This window comes from Camelus bactrianus, chromosome 1 (assembly GCF_048773025.1).
Source record: "Camelus bactrianus isolate YW-2024 breed Bactrian camel chromosome 1, ASM4877302v1, whole genome shotgun sequence".
In the NCBI taxonomy this organism is placed as follows: domain Eukaryota; kingdom Metazoa; phylum Chordata; class Mammalia; order Artiodactyla; family Camelidae; genus Camelus; species Camelus bactrianus.
Window position 1 is genome coordinate 52,718,031 of NC_133539.1, and position 16,476 is coordinate 52,734,506.

A 16,476-nucleotide genomic window follows, 5' to 3' on the forward strand; every position below is an offset into this window, starting at 1 on the left:
GCCCTGGACCACAGCTAACAAGGACTGAGGGAAACAGGGGGAAGGGGAAATTATAGGAGTGCACCAGGCACTGTGGTACATGTTATAAAGGCTGGGAAACACATGACTAAGTAGTTAATCTTTTTCGACATTTACTTATTAATACATAGCCTTTATTACCTCCATTGGCTTTGCACATCAGATGGCTAACTGAGCATATCCTGTGTGGAAGGGACTCCATGAAGGAAGGAAGTTGAAGGGAAATAAAGGGTAGGACGTGGTCCCAAAGGCAAACCCCTGAACCCTAGTTAATGGAAAATCATAGAGTAAAAAAGCTGGAAAGTGTTTGGTTTGGGGATGCCGGGAATAGTTTAATCACCTATGATTTTTTTTTTATGCTTTTATATAAATCAACTCATTATTTAATCCTTTTAGTTCAGTTTAGTCCTTGGGGGCACTACATTTGACATTAAAGCCACTCAGCAAAATTTGTGTGTTTTGACATTTTTACATTATGTTCAAGCTGAAAAATCAAGCTATATATATATATATATTTTTTTTCCTAAACCTTGATAGAGCTAGAAAGAGTTGAAGTAGTTTTCTGTCTTATAAGAGGAAGGGAATTGCTCCTTTAGGGCAAATTTGTCCCTTGGTATACATAACCTAACTAAATAACTCTGCAGTTACAGAAATGCAAAACAAGAATCTATATGCCTTGTTCTTAAAAAACAAACAAACAAACAAAAAATGCTGTAATAGAAGAAGATCTTCTCTGTGAGAAACCAGGGGTTTGGTTTGGTGATGTGAATTATGATGTGGGTCTGGCCAGAAAAATATTGCTTCAAATGAGGCTGCTTTGGGTCAGGCTGAGATAGCAGTGAGGAGGATATTGATCGTCTCTGTGGGGATTTAAACTACATTGTGTCCATATCACTCTTTCTTATATACAGTGTGTGTGTATGTAAAGTGTGTGTGTGTGTATGTAAAGTGTGTGTGTGTGTGTGTGTGTGTGTGTGTGTGTGTGTGTTTTCTTGGATCCTCTAGTCACTGAGTCCTAGAAGCTAAGAACTACAGATTGGATTTTCCCTTTTCACCGTAAAAACCATTTCGAGGGGATAACTAATTAGAGAGAGTCAGTGGAAATTCTATCTAGATTGTGCTCTTGATGACCTGTATTTTGATTAATTTAAGCTGAGAGAGTTAACCAGTAATTCCACTACTAGATATATACTGAAGAGAGATTAAAACATACGGCCACATGAAATCTTGTACGTGAAATTTAATAGCTGCGTTATTCGTAATAGCCCAAAAGTGGAAACAATCCCAATGTCAATCAGCTTATGAATGAATAAACAAAATGTGGTATGGCCATCCAATAGAATATAATGCAATAAAAAGAGCGAAATTCTCATACATGCTATGGCACAGACAAACTTTGAAAATGTTATTCTAAGTGAAATAAGCCAGTCATATAAGACCACATATTGTATATTTTCACTTATGTAAAATGTCCAAAATGAGCAAATTTCCAGAGACAGAGTAGCGATTGTGGTTGCCAGGGATCTCAAGGGGCAGGGGGAGCAAGAATGGGAATGACTGCTAATGGATATGAGATTTTTGAGGTGGAGAGGCAGTGATAAAATTGTTGTAGAATTAGATTGTATTGATGATTGTACAACACAGAGAATATGCTAAAAACTACTGAACTGCATACTTCAGATGAGTGAATTACAGGACATGTGATTTGAATCTCAATTTAAAAAAATTCTGAATGACTCAGAGTTTGGACAATGTTCTTCTCTTGGACATGAGCCTGTCTGATGTACTGGGTAGCAGCATGGGCACTGGAACCAGACGGTCTGAATTCGAGTGCAAGTTCTACCATTTAACAGTTGTGTGATCTTGGGCAAATGACTTAACTACTTTGGGCCTCAATTTCCTCATCTATAAAATAGGGGAAAAAGTTGTACATATTCATGAGATTGTCTTGAAGAGTAAATGAATTAATAATATAAGTACCTGGCACTTAGCCCACTATAAACATGTGTTATTATCATCACTGTCATGCTTACTGAAGTGTTGTCACGTTGAGATCTGAGAACAGGGTTAGACGCCGGTGGGTAGGAGGTGGTATTCCGTTTATAGGAAGTGATTATTCCCATTGGCAGTCATCCTGGTAAGTCACTGAACTTTCGATAGATAATGAGATTTGGGACAGTAGTATTTAATACCTCACCAAGGTCCATCTTCTTCTTCTCTTTTGGCCTACTGCTGTTGGCATCAGAAGTCTAAGGATTGTAGACTTGAACAGATTCATGGTGTTGGAGTTTTATCAGTCCCTGACTCAGAGAAAGGCTTGGAAGGATGCAGGAAGCCATATAGTTGATATAACAGAATGATATAAGTAACCTGTGAGTGTGCACCTGGCCTTTGAGCTCTGAGAGCAGCGCTTCCAGAAGCGCTTGAAGGTAACTCTACTGATTGTGATTCCCTTCTGCCATTCAGGAACTTCAGTAAAGTTCTATAAAAAGGCGCAGCCAACTCAACTCGGCTGCAAGGAGTGAAGAGAAGGATGTACTCCATATTTCCGGTAGCAGAGTCCAGCCTGTGGCCCCCTCTCCTCCCACCCCAAGGCTAGTGGAATAGTTACAGAATACACTAGAGAGGTCAGACATCCCAGACTTACAGGAGGAGATCAGCAGAGGTATAATCAGTGATGATTAGATGGAGTGGGGATAGATTAAGTCCAGAGCACACATGACTGGGGAAAAAGCAAAATCCCAGCCTCGCAAAGAGGCCCTGACATTACTTGGAGAGGGCTAGAGGAGTTGGGGAGGTACCAGTGTCCTACCATACTGGCAGGTGTGGCTTAGGATAATTATAATCAGGGTTCTTAGGTTACTGTAATATCACACATACTTGTAGGTTTCTGAAGCCCAATATTCGTCACATGCGAGATAGTCAAACTTTCAAAACACAAGAGTTTAATTAAGAAAAAGGCTGCCAAAATGGCTCCCCACCATTTTCCGTAAGAAGAAAACTCCTTGGCTCTCTCATGTTTGGATCTACCCCCAACACTCTGTATTTGCCTTTATCACTTTTTTTTATTTATACTCTTTTATGACTGTTTACTTGTCATTCTCAAACACAAGGTTATGGGCTTCTTGAAGATGTGGGCTTCTGTTGGATTTTTAAATATTTCTTCTCTCTTTTTTTTTCCTTTTGCTTATTAATTTCTGAGTCACCGTTGCTTAGCTGAGCTCCTGACTTAAATTAGGCACTCAGGAGGTACTTGTTGAATGAATGAATCATCGGTTGAGGATAATTTATGTATGAGGATCTTTTAAGTCAGATTTCAACCAGCCTTTGGTGATAAGGTGATGTCCAGTTATGTTTCTTCTGCTCCTTTACTTTTTCTAAGATCTACAGAGCTGTCCACTTTGATGCTTTGTGCAGATCAACCCCTCCCCTTTTTGGAGCCATTCTCCTCCCACGTTCTGCTCCTTTGTGCCCTAGGAAGCTCCTGTTATGTTACCAAGATCCTTTCTGCTATGTTCAGATCTTTTCTTAAAAAATCCCTCTGCATCTTTGATTAACTAACGCTGGCCCTTTACCTCTGAGATAACTCTATCTTAATCCCATTGGCTGGCTTCTCTTTTTTTCCAGTGACATTAAGAGGTTGATGGTTGTAGAACTGGATCACTTAATTTCTTTTTTATTTTTATGTCTGCTCTTCTTGGGTGAAGTGGGCCCAAAAAGAGTAGGATGAATGTTGCAGAGAGTGAGGAGATAAGCCCGGCATGGTTAAGTTGGAAAGTAGACTGGAGACATATTAATGCTGTATGATGGAGTCTGAAGTTTTCTTTTGAAGAGAGGGTGATGGATTAAAGGTTTTTACATGAAGAAGCCACACAGAAAAAGCTCTAATTATGAAAAATAATGAGTGGCATGTCTTAAATGGGCTAATGCTAGCAGAGTTTGAGTCAGGGAGATGAGATAACACAAGCTGACCATGGGAAATGGCCATGGGTACAGGCGGAGGGAGATAGACATTTCCAAAGAAGAATATGTAAGATTTTGTGACTTACTAGGTATGGGAGATGAGAGAAAAAACGATGACTGGCATCTCCGGCTTGGGTTGTGCACAAATGGTGGCTGTGTATTAACAAGTAGAGAATAGAAAAGGACAGAAATAAATCAGCTATAAACTCAGTGGTATTATTTAAGTAAATAATGCCCGTAGGTCTTTCATGGGCAGGGTCTCACATGGATGAGTGGCAGCTTAATGGTACAGGTGTAGGTAGGGCCTCAGGTGACAGATGATAAAAATATATCAACTGTCAGCATTTTCACTGAGACTTTCCACATTAATCAGGATTACCACAAAGACCTAGCATAAGAATAGCATAAGAGAACTAACATGAAAATCAACATCTTTCAGTCTAAGGCCAAGTTATGCCACTTACTAGCTGTGGGAGATAGAATATTTCACTTCTCTGAGCCTTAATCTTTCTAATCTGTAAAATGGAAAACTAATACTTACCTCGTAGGGTGGTGATAATTGCTAACTAAAAATGTGTGAGGAATTGATTTATGAATCACCAGACATAATAGCTGGCTTGAAGAAATAAAATGGTAGTCTTAGGAGTCATTTAGGCTTTAAAAAGGCGAGCTCCAGAAATAGCAGGACAGGCCCAATATTCTGTAATTAACTGCGTATCCGTAATTTTGATGAAACTTGGAAAGGAAACCCATTTAATAATCCAAATGGCTTCATGAGATGGGATGTTACATTCTCATACTTTATGCACTGATGGTGTGTCTGAGATGGAAGAGGCTTTAAGCATCATAGAGTTTTATTTTTCAGATGATGAGTCTAAGCCTAGAAAGTTGTAAAACTTGCCTGAGGTCACAGAGACCAATGGGCATGTGCATGAGAACCCATTCTTCTCAACTTCCAGCTCAGGACTCCTCCACAGGACCTTTCCATTGCTGTTGAAAAAAATACATTTCACTCTGGCCAAAGAATCATCTTTAAGGGCCTGCTTTATTTATTTAAACTTCATTTTATTTTTAAAATTTTTTTAAGTTTCAGTTTATTGGAGTAAGAATGATATTTGGTCTGAAACTCATCTTTGCTGGCCTAGATGCTTTACCTAAAACTATATATTCTTTGGTCTTTTCCTAGAAATTAACATTTTTTTCTTTCCTCCCCCTAAGCCCTCCCCCACCAAAAAAAAAAAAGTAAAGCAAGGGATGGAAAACTTCTACACATACTTCAGCACTTCTAAGCCCTGAGGGGAAAAAAACCATAGAAAATTTACAGTGGTAAGATGGTGGTGTTAGCCAGAGCTTTCTACAGCCCTGCAGTAAAGGAGAACTTGCATTGTGCACAATTTCAAATCCAAAATGACAGGAAATTTTCTTTCCCCACTTTTCTTGCCACTCTTCCAACCTGCCATAGTAAATATAAACATTTCATTTTAATTGTTGGGGATCTTTACCCTCTCCATCCCCATGATTACCACTTTCCAATCCCTTATCAAGTAAACTCTTGACAGGGGCCATCCTGACATCAGGCTGGGTAAGGAAAGGATGTGTCCTGAGTCCCTTGGTGCCTAGAAGGGTTCTCAGGTGATTCAGAGAGGGGAACCTTGTGTACCATTCTTGAAAGTGACACATTCATTCAAGCATGTTCTCCTTTGAAAGCTGATGTCTGCTCTCAGGCTGTGTTAGATGGTGAGTCGGGACACTGAACTAAACTCTGACTAACTCCTGTTCATACTCCAGAGGCAGGAAGTGTGCCTTCTTTATCTTAGTATTCCCTGCTCCTGATTTTCAGTGCCCTGCATGGACAAGTGTACACAACACAACACAGTTACGCGTGTGTTATCTGTATGTGTGTGTGTTTAATTTATTGAGATATAATTCACATAGCACATGCACAATACAGTTTTGCTGAATAAATAAATTTATTTAAAACCTAGTGGTATTCTTTCAAGCAAGAACATTTATTGAGCACTCGCCACCCCTGCCAAATCCTTATCCATTTGCTTGCTGATATTCTTAATAAGGAGTTTGATTTCTTTTCCTAAAATTCTGATATCTATGAAAATACAAATATTTCCAAGACTAATAATAAAACAACAAAATTTAATAATAATAACAATAAGGTTTAACCTTTAATGAATGTTTATCATGAGCCTATGTTGTGCTAAGCATTTTGTGTGCCTCTTCTTATTTTCTCACTACAGCATCACTTTAAGGGAGGCACTATTATTATCTCCATTTTACAGCTGAGGAAACTGAGGCTCAGAGACGTCATTTAACTTGTCCAAGGTCAAAGATCTAGTAAGGTGATGAGCAGGGTTTGAATGAAGGTCTGTAGACCCCCAAAGCTCACTTGTTACACTGTATCAAGAACTTTCCAATACTTCTCAAAATGTTCATTTACACTTCAGTGAAAAAAAAAATTTTTAAGTGTGTAAGTATTTATGAAAAAAAAACTTTCTTTGAAGTTGAAGATACTGATGTTCAAGTTATACCAGAGAAGCAATTGACAAGAAAATATTTGTAGACCTGAAAAAAAAAAGAAATAGGATCTCAGTCAAATATTGGTGTTCTTCACAGATTTACTCTGAACCAGTTGAGATTATGTAGACCGAAACACTTATGGATTTTCTTTCATTGCCTCACTCCAGAATTTTAGGGTACCTGGCACAGCTTTGACATGGTCATCTCCAAAGCATTTCTCTGACTGAGAGCCAGCAAGTAAAATTCGTGCAGTTTCTATTAGAAATAGTTTTGATATAAGCATCATATAATATTGGAAGTTAAGGATAATAGATGGAAGGAAGAAAGACAATAGATTGAAAGAACAATGTTAATGGCAAATGTACTTTTAAGATTTTTGCAGTATGCATCTATTTATATATAAATAAGTATCTAATTTATATATAGTTATATATAATATAGTCTCTATTTAATATATGTATATTTATCTTGCCTGTAATTTTCTGTACACCCAAGCAGACTTCTCAACACCAACATAATTTGGACTCACCGGAGAATCCACAGGCTTCACTCTGGAGATGAATGGACTCAGACAACCATATATGGGAAGAGAGCAAGCACTGCTCCAAGTAAACAGATGGAATTGTTCCCTGAGTATTTTTCCAAAAAGAAAAGATGCAGGGGTAGGAGCCAGAAGAGAATAAGCACAGACAGAAGCACAAAGTTCAACGGACTCAAGCTGAGCAGGGGGGGGGAGACAGGCGGGTGAGCAGATTCACACCGCCCTCGTCCCTGCTTTCTCCGCACTCCAGCGGCATCATTGTCCGGCATCATTATCCACAGAACTTCAAAAAATTGCAGACTCCTGGGCCCCACGGTGAACCCAGGCTCGGTGAACCTGAGAAAGTCATTTCTTGTTCATGCAACATTGAGTGACCAGAGCGCACTGGAGCTTGGGGAAGCCACTGCATTTTTGGAATATGACAAAGAATGCTGTCTCATTATGTTGTGAGGGTGAATCTACTTGCTGCATAATGTGTGGCAGGTGAATGATTGTTTGCAGTGTCTTCATCTTTAAAACTCAGGTACCTAGTGCTCGCTCCTATGACAAAGGAAAGGGAGATAAAGCAATTGGAGCATCTTGGTAGGAATAAACAATACAGATACAACAGGAGCTCTACATTTTACTTATGTAAACCAAAAATATAGGCTATGTTTTGCCTGCTTTTACTGGTTTCTAGAACTCTGTACCTGAGAGGAGGTGGTGGAGACTTGGCAGGGGTGGGGCGGTGTGGTATTTCTTCTCACAAAGTAGAGTATCCACAGGATCCCTGCCTCAGTTCTCAGTGTATGGGAGGGGGTTGTTAAAAATACAGGTTCTCAGGCCCCACTCTACACCTGTGGTATCATAATCTCTGAGTTATGGGGTCTGGGTATTTGATTTTTAACAAGTTCCCCCAGAAGAGTCTTACGCACAATGAATTTTAAGAACTAGTACTCTGACCTGTAAGTCAGAAACAGGAATGGAAATACATTCATCATTGTAGCCTTTCAGTGTATTGAATGTAATAGGTGACCAAATACCGTCTGTTGAAGTAAATGATGACTGGAAGAAAGAAATTATTTCATCCTTGATCCTTCTAGTAGCATGTTTTCATAATCAGAGGCCTTGGTAGGTTGTGTGTGGGGTGGGTAAGGCAAGCATTAAGCCATACCTCCTGATGAGGAGGGAGCTTTATACACAGAAAATGCCCCTTTCAAAATGATGCAGAAAGACTTTTAAGAAAAGCCACTGGGGAGCTAATTAAAGAGCCAGAGGCAGACAGGCTGCTGAATTGGGTCTTTGGTAAGCCACTGAAATCAAGGAAGAAAATCGTAGACCAAGAATAGCCGTGAAAAAGCCTGAGGCTGGGGAGATACACGCTGATAGCAAAAGGTCAGAGGACAGATCATGGGCAATAAACCGGTAGCTACAAGGGACAAGGCAACCATACGTACATCCAGCTTCTATCCAGAGTGCGAGAGAAGACTGGAACTGGAGACACTTCTGAATTTACCTTTAGTGAACCTTGTGGGGTGGGGGTGCGGTGTGTGTGGTTTGGTGGGTGATGTCAATGGAGCAGAAGAGTTAGCTGAGCAGGAAAGTGCAGAACTCAGGGACTCCCTAGTTTTAAAAGGACTTTCACAATTTGTGGGTTTGGTCCCTTTGAACAAACACCTGAGGCTTCCGCAGGGCAAAGTAAAAACAAGCCTCCCTGAAGAGTTAATTGTTACAAATTGCTTCTTACTATGATCATATAATTAAACTTTCTGTTCTAATGTTGTTTGTTTAAGCCACATCACAGTGTAGCCCCTAGTGAACTATGTTCCACGCTGGCTGTTACACACATGTCCCCATGTGCTTTAATCTTTTCCAAGAAAATAATTCCTTTCTTTTAAGTTAAGTGGAGACTTCAGACAAACCAACTTTAGCAGGAAGAACTTTGGAGATTTCCCAGGAGTGAGTGGTATAGTTGCTAAAACTTCACGGGTCAAGAGCCGTACAAACGGCAGGAGACCCTGTGACAGTCTGATCTGGCATATTGCTTCACCCACAGCTTCACACGATGTTGTAGGAGCAGAGCCAGAGTGGATGATGTAATTACTCTGAAATAGTCAATGGCGTCCCAGCTTTCTTCCTCTGCACTACGCTAATGGATCATCCTTGACCTCAATTCTCTAAAACCCTCGAATAGCATGAAAGAAACCCTAGAAAGGGGTAGGGCTTCCCCAGAATTCCTTTAAAATGCAAACAATCTGGCCCAGTCCTTCAGAAACCACACAGATTATAGCCAACTACTGCCAAATAAAGCAACAAATCCCTCTAATTAGAAAGGCCAATTAAAGAATTCAAAGGGAAATGGAGAATCCCTTATCATTGAAGATGAAGGGTATCTTCTCTCTTTAAAATGTTAATCATCTGTGAGGTATTGTCCCAGGATAAGGACCCTCAGGGCCACTTATGACCAGCATTGTGGCAGAGAGTGGGTGACCCAGCAGACACAACTTGAACGAGACAGGGCAATCCAAATCCACTGGCTGTGTGCTCTTTTCTCTTTTTTGCTGCTTATCTCAGGCTCAAAATTTTTGCTCAGTCTTCTGAACCAATAGCTCACATAAACTACTGCTTTCCTATGGATAGTAGGGTAGTAGATGATGAAAAGGAAGATAGGTTAGGCAAACTGTGACCTGTTGACAGTCAAATGAAGAGCTTGATAATGAAACAAACATAGGTAAGTGCACGTGTCCCCGTATAGTGCAGATTCCTAACTCGTATTTCCAACTTAGGACTTAAGGAGATCCTTTCTATTCAATCCACTTAAGTTCTTAAGCAGGGGAAAAGTACTACATTGTCTTATAAGGAATATGCAAAGGAAATGTATCCATCTAAGATCCTAGAATGACGCTGACTTCTGTCTTTGATCTACTTTTTTTATCAGCTCATATTTATTGAACAGTTTACTGAGTACCAAGCATTGGTCTATGCACTCTCCCCGAATTCTTTCATTTTCTCCTCATGATGACTTTTTGAGGTAAGTACTTATGATCATTTTCTTCTGGCAAATGAGAAAACTGAAGCCTAGAGAGGTTAAGTAATTTGCCTAAGGGTGAAAATCTAGTAAGCAGCAGAGAGACAGGACTTGTACCTGGGGCAGTCAGATCCCCAGCAGGATCTCCTAATCAGTTAGTACACCCTGCTACCCTTGGTGAAATTGCCTTTGCAACATGTTTGTTAACGATAAAGTCACATCCTTACATAAAATATTCATGTTATTATTATTAAAATCCATTTAGTTCTCTGATTCATTGAGATGATATAATAGACCTATTAAAATTTAGCATATGTGAAAGTGTGGAACAAATCAACATATTTCTAGTGATAATATATCTTCTCTAATCTCAATCATTGAAGAATAGAAGATCTGACTGTGATTTCTTCTTATTTTTCATGTATCTATAAAAACTAAAATAGACTCATTTGACCTATGCACTATAATTTTATTACAACCTAATGAAAATTTTAAAATGTACAGTTAAGGATAACAAGACAGACAAGAAATATAAACAAAGCAGTTTATAACATTATTTAATGCTTTCCCTAAATCATTTGAATGTTTCTGCATGAAGTCATAATGATATGCTCTTCTTTGAGATAAATTGCTTGTTTTTCTTGATTTTGAGATGCAAATTTTTTCACATCTTAATGTTTTTGAAATTAGTAGATGCCTTATAATCAATGTGAATATTTAATATAGAATACTTTATCCTCCTTCCACCATCCAAGAAGCTGTTATTAAAGCTATCATGTATCTTAGAATCTTAAAATAGAAGAAGTTCGTAGTACTTTACATTCTTAAGATCTGTAACACTATGTCAGTCAATATAGAATGCCCACTGTTTTGTTCAGTGGACACAGTTAGCTTTGCCCTAACTGGCAGTTTAAACATCACAGAAAAAACACTGAATATCTTTCAAAGCCTATGTTTGAAAATGTGATTGTATGCCTACATTTGGAATTTTAAGTACTCATCTTTCACTAAAAGGGACTCTACAGTTGATTCCAGGACTGGGAGAGAGAAAATCCAGGGTGAACTAAGAACACCTTGCTGTGCTACAAATAAAGAAATGATGACAAAATGATAAGGACATGTCAAATGGATACAAGAGCCAACTTGTAAGGGCTCCATCTAATCAAATATGTGACAATTTGTGCTTGCAACTAGATAATTAGAGTAATTTTTATAAGCCACTGAATAAAATAACCTATAAGTCCATATTGATAATAAATTAATACATAAATAACAGATGATAAGAGGAAGCTCTTCTTACAATAGAATGTTACATCGTAAATGTAGAAAGAATGGTAGCATTTAAAAATCACCATTTTGCAGTCATCCATAGAAATCAGTTGAGTATATCATCATGGGATGCTATAATGACTGATGAAAGCTGGATAAGAAACAGTATATTTATATAGTCTCAAAGTATCTTCCCACAGACTCCTTGTTAATATCAAGGGGAAAATGGTAAGCCTACAATGAGGAAACGTGACACAGAGCACTTCAACCAGGTGATGTGTTAATATCACCAACGACGGGACAGCCTGACATCATGTGTCTCCTGATGTGATGCATGTGAAAGGGCACAGCATTTCTTACATGTCACACCTACTGAAAATGGATAACCTACAAGGAAATACCAGACAGATTCCAAACAGTTACTCTGTACTCTTCAAAATGTCAATGTTGTAAAAGACAATGAAAGCCTGAGAAACTATTCCAGATTAAAATAAACTAAAGAAGCCTGACAACTAAAAGAAATGTGTTATCTTGTATTGGATTCTGAGTTGGGCATGGGGTGGGGAGGATTGCTATAATGGACATTACAGGGACAACTGATAAAATTTAATAGTGAACCTTTTATTAGATAATAGTAATATATGAATATTAAACAGCCTCAACTAAATAATTGTACTGTTTATATAAGAGCATGCCCTTATTCTTAAGAAAAATCGAAATATTTAGGGGTAAAGAGACATGATTTCTACAAATACTTTCAAATGGTTCAGGATAATAATACATATCACGTGGGGAGAGAAAGCAAAGTAGCATAGGGTTAACAATTGGTAAATTTGGATTAAGAGAATACAGGAGTTATTTTTATTATTCTTGAAACTCATCTGTAAATTTAAAATTATTTCAAAATAATTAAAATAGCTAAAAATAGTTTAAAAATTTTTTTATCTATTTTGTGTTCCATTTGAATGTGTTTTTTTTACAGTAAATTTTGAAGCATTGTGGTCAATGGATCTTTGATAGAGTCCAGGCTGGAAACTTGAAGCAAATGAGTAGTAAATAAGTAAATTTAATGTGTAAGTTGATGGTCAGCCTCAGGTTTCAAAAAGGGTTCTTGTAAAAAAAAAGTTGTTAGATGAAGGAAATCTGTTTAGAAAGATTTTATATAGGACCTTGAATTCTTATTGTATGATTGTTCTTATTATCTGCTTTTGGAATTAAAAAAAAAAAAAGAAAGAACCATTTTGAAATTTAAAGAATTTAAAAAGTAAGTAAAACAACTGAAATGTTAGATGGTATAAATGCCAAGCAAAATGGGATAAAGTTCCTTGTAATGTCATTTGTTAATAAGCCAGTACACTGAAAAGCAGAGTGTGGATCCTGGAATGTATTTGTCTCTAAGAAAAAAGACTTTTTTTTTTAACAACTTTCCCCATGTAGAACCAGGATTAAATTAAGCATGCATTGATAACAGTTGAGTTATACATTGGTACCTTATTATATCATGTATTTATATTTCTTCAAAATACATGAACTTATATACCTCCAAGTAACCTATCATTTTTTTTTATACTATCTCATCTGTCTTCTGGTTAGTCTTTTGTATACTGTCACTTTTCTGGTTAGTTCACAGTTTAATTCCGTTCTCGTGATACAGTTTAATTTTAAGAAAAACCAAAGTTGACTTTAGCAAGTACTATGGTCTAGGCCCTCAATTATTCATGATCATAGTCCATGGAGCCATGATGGTAAATATACCATCATTATCTAAGAGAAAGTTACCTGATTTGTATGAAAGTTGCAAAGCAGTTTGCTTTGGAATCCAAATCTACAAAACCAGGAGTTGGGGGTGGGGAGGGGGCATGGGAAATGCCATTGATGTCTACTGCGTGTCTCCTACATGTCTACTGCATGTCCTGCTTTCTCTAGTACATGTTTCTGGGTCACAGTCATTTTTAATTAAAATCTTGAAAGACTAATGCTGATATATACAGAAAGATTGCCTTTTTGGTTCTTCTTGATAAATAACGACTATGGTGGTGTCCTCTGAAAGCTTTGAAGCAACTTTTTTTGTATAATAATGTGTAAGTTTATAGAAATGTGTTCCCCTGCTACCCTCTTGGTAAAACCATTTAGAGCTGCAGTTTTCTTATCTGAATGTTTGGACTCCTAAGAATATCAAAATGCTTGTTAGGCTAATGAGGCTAACCTTGACATAGGCATTAATTAGGCCTGAATTAAGGAACCTCAAATTACAAAATCATCGATCCACAAGCAGTTATTGAGTACAGACTCTGTGGTCAACACAGCTGCTCCAGGAGAAACACAGTTAAAGTAGCTCCTGTGCACTCCCGGAACTCAGCTCTACCTGGAAGATAATGGAGTCGTGGAAGCAGCTTCAACACAGGCAGTGTCTTCTAGGGGATGGTAGAGGGCAAAGATCAGTGGGCAGCAGGGCCATCTCTCCCTGCTGCCATGGGACCCAGCCCCGCTGTTCAGGGAAAGCCAAAGACCACAGCAGCCCTCTCATACCGCAAATGTGAAACCCAAACTCAGAGAGGGTATTATTTGGTAAGATGCACGTAATATAATTCCATCTCCTGCTTTTTCTGATATGAATGGAAAATTAATTGTTTCTTAGCTTCTTAAAGCAGCTGGCGGGGAGGGCAAAGGGGACAAATGGCAGAATGGGTTCTCATTAGTTACAGCGATGACCCTTAATCACTGATGAACTCAATTTTCTGACTGTAAAGGTGAGGATAAAACTACATGACTTGCATTTTCTACCTGGTGGTTGGATTAGGAGAGTCATATGAAACTTATGTGAAAATACTTTGAAAACAATTAAGTACTATAAAAAAATGTAGACGATTATCAATAACATCTGACATTTATTAAGTACTTATTGTGTGCCAGGCATTGTGCTGGCAATTTATATTCATTACCTCAGTTACCCTTCCACAACCCTCTGAGGCAGGTACTCTTACCAACATTGCAGTGAGGAAGACACTGAGGTTTACAGTGATAAATGGCATAAGAGTAAGTGCCCCAGAGAGATCTCAGGCTCAGGTGACCTGATTCAAGAATCCCCACTTAATCACTCTCCTTACCAGTTCTCAATTATTATGGGAGAAGCCAAAACAGATGTGTGACCATTGTCTACAGCAGACTCTGCCCACTCACCTAATAGCGCCCAGGTTTAGGCTCAGGGTCAGTGTGGAGATAAAACCGTGCATCTTGCTGGGGGAGCCAGGAATGCATGGAGAAGGCAAGTCCTGGGGAAAAGAACATTTCTCAGGAGACTCACTAAATCCCTTTGCCTTATGTATGCACAGGCATGCACATTCCAGGCCTGGGTATTTAACCAAGCTAATTTCAAACTAATATTCAAGGCTTGCAGCGAAGGCACTGATTAATCTATTAGCTGCGTGTGGTAACAAGCTGAGAAATTATTGTTTCAGCTGCTCTCTTCCTGCTCAGAAGCCCACAGGGCTGCCCCACATTGTTCTCTTCATAGTATGGGTTGAATGGAAGTCCCCAAGTCAGTGAACAGGGCCACTTAGGGACACAGTTTCAGGCCCAAGCAAGGAGAAGCGGGAAGATGGCAGCTGACTCTGGGGACCTAGGCTTCTGTTTATAAAGGTGAATCGGAATGTTGCTCTAGCTCACCACTGCTTCTTACCCAAAGCCTGATGCCGCGAGGGAAAGGGGAGATGAGGTTGGCAAATAGAACCTTAGAGAAAATGTGCTTATGTATTGTGCAGGAGCAGGAAGGAGGGGAGGAAGGTGGACCGCAAGGGAGGGGCTCTGTCTTGGTTGCTGCAGTGAGTGGTAGGGTTTCTGGCCAATGGAGCCTGGCTGGCACCAAGAAAGCTTCTCCCTCATGATGTTCCTTCATCCTCACCTGTAACATCTCTTGTTCCAGGCCCCAACAGGAACTCGCAATCAGGTGGAATTGTGTGCTGGCAGAAGAAGCAGCGGCTAGAGATGAAAGTCACTATGCAACAAGATAAATGCCTCAATGCTGTCCAATTTGGACGAGAAATCTCTGCAGATTCTGGGCAGGCTAGCCTGAACAGCAGAAACACATCAACTATGTTATCCTGCCTTGCCCTTCCTGACCCCTTCCAGAGGAGTAGGACAACAGAGGTGATAGAAGACTCCAACTTCTCTCCTACAAGCCAGGTATCCTTCCAAACACATCCTGAAGCTCATTGCCCTTTGGTTTGTTGTGTGTTAGGCTCTGCCAGTCACTCAGCAGACATCATCTTACATAATCCTCACAAAGCTTCTAAGAAATAGGTATTATTATCTCTCCTCCTGCTTTTCTTTTTACAGATAAGGAAATTAAGGCTCAGAGTCAGTAACTTGCAGAAGGTCATACAGATGCACAGAACTAAAGTTGGGGTTAGAACCCATTTTGTCCAACTCCAGAGCTTGGACACTTACCCCCACCATTCCTGCTGAACTGCCACACCTTGAGGTTGTCCCAGGGGAGGAGAGGGAGTGTGGAGTTTGGCTCTGGGGATCTCAGGTTGTGTGCATGTGTGGGTGCATGTACACCTGTGTGCTCCTGTGTGTGGTAGGTGTACACACATGAGCTCATTTCTATTCCCTTTTCTCTCTCCCTCTCAGCCCCTCCTCTCTGCTCTCTTATATTCCTTTTACCCACCTTGCCAGTTTTCTTTTTCTCAGTTCTCTTGTCACCTGCCTGAGAAATTAATTCACACACATGTGTTAGAAATTTAGCCATTTAACTCTTCCTTGAATATTCACATGTTAAGAGAAAATAAAGGGTGAGACACTGATAAAAAAAAAATACACCAGTCCTTCAAGCAGGAGGGGGTGCAGATGTTTTTCTAGGAGGAGAGGAAGTGACATTTTGGGGACCATGAATGTCATGCCTGGCACAGAATGGGGAAACACAAGAATTCACAAGCACTTAGACTAACATCAGAGGCACATGTATTAGAGGAGAGAAGAGAGACCAGCCTGATTCTCCTTGAGATTGCCCAAATAAGCACATTTGGGGTCTCCAAAAGGAGAATCCTCCTGGGCCTTAAGGAGCAAGGACCTCCTAGTGTTACTATGACCCTGACCAGGCTAGGCTGGGCCAGGAGAATGAGCATGGGATCTCCCTGACAGTGCC

General features: G+C 39.4%; 1 long non-coding RNA gene across 6 annotated transcripts in view; it reads left to right on the forward strand.

Annotated features, from left to right (window-relative positions):
* Positions 1–16,242, forward strand: part of LOC105081582 (uncharacterized) — a 337,276-nt gene extending 321,034 nt beyond the window's left edge. For 2 of the 6 annotated variants that reach the window (XR_012507073.1, XR_012507072.1), the window contains exon 6: positions 7,012–13,071. This is a non-coding gene — a long non-coding RNA (uncharacterized LOC105081582). Of the gene's footprint in view, positions 1–7,011; positions 13,072–15,252 lie in introns of those variants that run through there. The other 4 variants (XR_012507076.1, XR_012507071.1, XR_012507074.1 and 1 more) reach the window with 4 other exon arrangements.
* Positions 16,243–16,476: the final 234 nt, after the last annotated feature.